Consider the following 6147-nt stretch of genomic DNA (forward strand, 5'->3'; position numbering starts at 1 on the left):
GCGTGCTTGCCCAATAACGTCCTTTGCGCGTTATGCAGCGTCGTGGGATCCGTTACAGGCCGTCCTGGGCGTCGCTTATTTTTGTGGCGATAGCCCGGGACTGCGGGACACGTATTTAGGTATAACTCTTTGGCCAATTGGTGTTTATGAATGTTTGGGCAATTTTTAGGGTCGTTGGTTTTCTAGCGTTATTTGTCACACACAATTACAACACAATCACGTAATTCGCTACACATAACTAACATTACAACATGAAGCAAAAATAATATGTCACGTAGTTTATGATAGGCTTCTATAGGTAATATTTGCGCCGGCTTGGTACCGCTTCTATCGTAGATCCAACACATGCCCCGGTCGAGGTAGTGCATTCAACAGACGAATTTCGTCCCAAGAGGCCAATCACGATGTAAGCCAAGGGGGCATGCACCAATGAGAGGGACCTTAGTGGGCGAGCGATTGGGTTTGGGACGGGTGTACTACCAGTGAAAAGTGCCGAGTGGACAACATTCGAAGCGTATGCACCCCTCGGTTGGCGATGGGTATCCTTAGTCTCAACTCCCGAGATGAAACATGCCAAGGGAGCCGAGATTCGTTATGCGGTTCTGTCCGTTCACATTAATATGCTGATTTTCAGGTCGTTCCAACTTGATAGGAAAATAAACGCGGGGTAGGATCGTTTCACCCTTCGGCTATTTTGATTACCTACGAGCACCAGTATTTCACTAACGTTCCCAGTGGAGTCGCCACTGTGAGGGGGTCGAAAAAGCACGAGGCTAATGCATGACCTCGTCCCTCGTGGGCGTGACGTCGTCAGATCAAGTGTAGTTAGATTTCCTGTGAGTTTACACCCAATCGACTAGTAATATAGGAGTCGCCATTCAGTTTTTAACGACAATGAGAAAAACTGATAAAACCCGGTTATCGTGACATAAAGGGAGTACAATTATGTTCGACCACGACAGCCATAGGTTCCCTTGTGATCCCTGGTGTAGGGATCGCTCAACGTACACCCGCAGGGCAGAGATTGAGAGTTCGGGGGACTGTAACTACCGAGAGGAGTGCTCATCGATAACTCCAGAGGCAGGTTATCCTTACTAGCTCAGCATAAATAATTGAAGGGACATGCGTTAAACTATTAAACTATTCTGAGTTGATTTTATCAATATGCAACACATAATACTAAATCGATCGTGATTAATTATCTTATTTAGATTGATTTAAGGTACCTAGCATGATAATTCAATTGTCCAGGGTATTATCTTATTAGGCGTGATAAATCAATCAAGTTAATAGTTTGACAATTTTATAAAAGGGTGATGAAAGCGATTAAATCATATGAGGGACACATTACAACGCACCCTTGAGAGGTGCGTCACGGTTCTCAGAAAACTAACCACTTGGCTTTGCTATTTCTCCTTTTATTTAACGAATCTCGGGTTTCTGAGCAGTGTTCCAGTATTTAGGCTTAATTCATCAGCTACAAGGGACAGGATGCGTTCTGTTCGACTTTTGGGTCGATTGCGACAGAACGCGGGATCAATTTCGCAGCGTGAGGCTAGGCTTAAGGCTAGAGTCAATACTCAGGTTATGGAATTGTGTGTTGTGTTTTTTTTTCTTCACGTCGGTTTTGAGGCTGTATTTATAGGGAAAGAGTTTGTGGAAAGATAGATCTTTAGAATCCGAATCCAAAAAGAATTCGGAGACGACACGTCCCCAGGTATTTTCAGCGCCCAGGGCTGGGCGCCGAAGATTTCAGCGCCCAGACCCAGGCGTTGAAAATAGGATCTGAGCCGAGCCTTTTTGTCAGATTTGGACTTTTCAACACGGAGCTTTTGAGACTTATCCGAGTTTCTTAGTGCGTATCAACTTATGACGGAATGCGTCTGGGCCCGTTACGAACTCTAGGTTTGTTAGGAATTTAATTAATACGTAACTCTTATTTCCGAATTATAGCAGGAATAGAATTCCTTTTGCCAATTCTATCTCTTTTAGGACTTATGTTGGAGTGCAACACCTAATTCTGACAGATTTCCATCTTTTATGACTTTACCACTTTTAACAACTAATTCTTACGGCATTTACTATTTTTAGCAGGTTTCTATAAATAGCAGTTTTGGCTGAAATGAAAAGGGTGATTGAGATTCGTTATTTTATAGGATATGCGTTGCCAAGTGGAGATTTATGTTCTCATCATCGAACCTTCCCTTTCGGGAATGGGGACAAAAGTCGGTGTCTACAACTTCGACAATTAATTTACTCTACTTATTATCAGATAGCAATAAGAGTACACAATCACATAGACACGTAGCAATGGCCTTATTGCATTTATCAAGGTTTTTACTTTTTGTATTATTTTATTTACTTTTAATATGAAAATCTTTACTTTTGAATCGATTATATTTACTTTTACGGGTCTTCTATGTACTTTTAAATTTAACAAAAGGAAAATATGTGAATGTATTCTAGTTATCCCGAATCTATGTTTAGATAATAACCTACTAGCTCAATTGGAAGAGCATTGTGCAAAAGCGCAACAGATGTGGGTTCGAATCCCACGTGGGTTTATCTTTGTGTGTTGGATAAGAGCGTTGTGCAAATGCACAAATATGAAACTCATCCTACAATTCCAACCCACTAACTCAGCATCCTGAAATAGAAACTGAACATATTCAACCTTTTGTTCTGATCAGATGCAACCTTTGTTCTTATCACCTAGGCAGCCGCGTACTGATATGTTGGCAGTAGCTAGTTGATGTAGTCTTGATGCAGCATGTTTAATTATTATTTGGCAAATTTGTCAAAAACTACCTTATAAAATATGATTTTTGCGAAAAACTACCTTATAAAAAAAATGTTGTAATAAACTACCTTATAAAAAATTTATGTTGTAAGATACTACCTTTTCCCGAATTATGAACGTTTGATCGAAATTTCGGGATTGACTTTACCATATATATGTCACGTGCCATTTAATTACGTCTTTCCCGTTAGATGTCGCGTAATATGCACCTAGTAAAGTCAACGTCGTAATTTTAAATTAATGCTCATAATATGGCCAAAGGTAGTATCTTACAACATAAAAATTTTATAAGGTAGTTTATTACAACATTTTTTTTATAAGGTAGTTTTTCGCAAAAATCATATTTTATAAGGTAGTTTTTGACAAATTTGCCTTATTATTTTGTTTCTTTTGGAGGTATTGAGGTTACTATTAGAGATATAAAGTATACTTTTGGTTAATTTGGTGTATGTCAAACCAAGCTGATATTGCTATTGCTCAGGTGAACCCTCTGCTTAACACTACAAACTGAATACAGATGCAGCTGTAACCAAAGAAGGAAGTGTCTAACTTTCATTTAGGCTCGTATTGATGTCAAGAGACTCAAGACCACTAGACCAGTGACGATTCTACCCTAAGTATGTTCTGTGAGGACCTTTACTTTGACCTGGAGGTCCCTGCTGCTGTGTAACACCCCGACAATTCTCCCTTTTCTAAAATACCTTTTAATAGGCATTATCGACCGTGTGAAAACGTAACGGCTTATTCAGAATTTTGTAGCGGAAAAAATAAAACTAACTTTTGGTTTATAAATAATCAATTACAGAATTAATCTCAAAAACTAATCAACGAAGATAAGGAAATGTAATAGTACGACAAGTTTAAAGTCCAATTAAACAACCCAAGTCAACTTAGCAAAACAAAACTAAATACAAGCTCTCTAATCCCGATCCCAATGATGCATCATCTTCAAACCTGTAGATGGGCAACGCTTATTGATCCTTAGAGACTGCTCACCAAAATGGGTCATCACAGGACCAATAAGGCATAGCCATGATCAACACACACAACAAAGCACGTAATCAGCAAAGCTGAGTTCTACATACTAAAACAATAGTAATCCTAACATGATTCTATTAAGCGAACAACCCTAACATGATACTAATAAAACATAAGTGAAAACATATTAACTTGAAAACTCTATTAAACTGAACTAGACCTTTGAATCATTAACATTATTTTAATTGAAATAGTCAATGGACCGAGTTGTCCAACCAGAAGTCTTCACTAAGGAAGACGAGGTACGGGCGCGACTCCGTAACCTCAGTGACCTGCGATGTCGAGGAACGTTTGAATAAAAATAGAACACGGTGATCAATCCGGTCCCAGAAAAGGCCATGGGCTACCACCATGAACCCCAACTCCTGTTTGTCCGTCACTTCAGACGTGCACAGTCTAAAGCTATTGCTATTCAGTTTCGCTTTACATGATTTACATATTAAAACTATGTTATGACTCAACAATCACATAAGTCATACAATCAACAATTATTCACAATTGTTTTTATCTTGGAATTAAGTAAGTGATCACAAAGGTATCAATCAAGACTCATTCCAATTAAATTCAACCTTTCCTTTAATACTGATCAACCCCTCTATATGGGTATAAGGTTTCAACTTACTAAACAAGGTCCTCGGCCCTCATAAAGTAATGAAAAGCTAAAAGGGAACAACGATCAATCGATGTGAATCAATATATATATATATATACATATATATATATATATATATATATATATATATATATATATATATATATATATAAAATAATCTAATGTTTCCATAATCTAATGTTCCCAACCAACATGTTTGCATCAGTCATCATACTAACATGTTATAATTCTTATAACGAAATAAATATTCAACATGTCTATCCAACAATATTAAACATGTAAATTCAACATAACCAAGTTCATCAACAATCTCAACATGGTTTCAACAAATAACACACATTCCAAGCACCCAGGTATGTACGTACCTTGTGTAAATAAATTGATAGGCCACATTAACACTTTCAAAAGTCGCCTAAAGAGAATTCTCCGCCTAAAACAACCAACAAGGATTCCCAATCAACTTCTAATCATTCACAACTATAATAAAGCATTCTAAATACATACTAAACATATTTAGAACATTCCCCAACATCAAAACTCAACTACTAAACCTCATAGCATAGTGATTACTACACTAATGATCACGAATTATCACAAATCCCAATATAACACGCAATTTACATTTTCCAGCAATATAAAATAGTTTCAAACTACTCCAATATATATCCAACATGCTTAAAATCATCAACATAATAATTTTTATAATTTATAATTATCCTACTATGATTTTAAAACTATTAAAACCTTAAAAATTCATGCTTTAATAATTAAAATTCTTATTTCAATCCAATTATATAATCTGAAAATTAAATTATTAATTAAGCAAAATAAATAATCTGAAAATTCATAACTTAATCATACAAATCATAAATTTAATTCAAGAAACATAAATTAAATTATTAAAATGTAATTAAAACATTAATTAGTTTTAAGGGTTTGGAAAATAACCAAAGGAGATAGGAGGGGAGCTGGCCGACGGCGGGCTGCGCGACGGCGGTGCAGGTGGTCGCGGAGGTTGGGCGACGCTTGTTGATGGTGGTGGTTGTGCACGCAAGAAGCAAGAAGAATGAAGAGAGGGGGCTGCGATTTCGTGCGTGACAGAGAAGGGAGGGAGGCTGCGGCTGCTGGGCAGCCGGTGGTGGCGCGGATGGTCGCTGGTGGGCAGCGGCGGTTGTTGCGGCTGATGGTGGTGGTGGTTGCGTGCGTTGATTGTGGTTGTGCGAAAAAACAGAAAACAAGTTAGGGGAGACAAAGAACGAGAGAGAGAAAGGAAAACAAAAGAGAAGAGGAGGAAGAAGAAGTACTAGACGACGGAGGAGGAATATACCGACGGTGGTTGGTCGTCGGTGGTGGCGGTGAGGGCTGCAGTGACAGGCTGAAGCAAGGGGTTTGCAGGTTCTTGTTCACGTGAAGTTGTGTTGAAGAGAGGAGGGTTTGAGGTTTTTTGTTTTTTTCTTTGTTTGGGTTTCACATGAATTTTCTTTTGGGAAAAGAATTATGGAAAAGAATAGTGGGCTTTACTAATTGGGCTAAGATTAGAATTGTGTTTGTTGAATTCAAAAATGGTTAGGATTGTTTTTCCAAATTTAATCGAACGTGTTTTCGTAATTCAAATTCTTTTCAACGTAAAATTCTAAAATTATTTTTGATTTCATAAATTCTTAAAATATATAAAATGCATTTGAATAAATAAATA

Source organism: Spinacia oleracea, chromosome 3 (genome assembly GCF_020520425.1).
Source record: "Spinacia oleracea cultivar Varoflay chromosome 3, BTI_SOV_V1, whole genome shotgun sequence".
In the NCBI taxonomy this organism is placed as follows: Eukaryota; Viridiplantae; Streptophyta; class Magnoliopsida; order Caryophyllales; family Amaranthaceae; genus Spinacia; species Spinacia oleracea.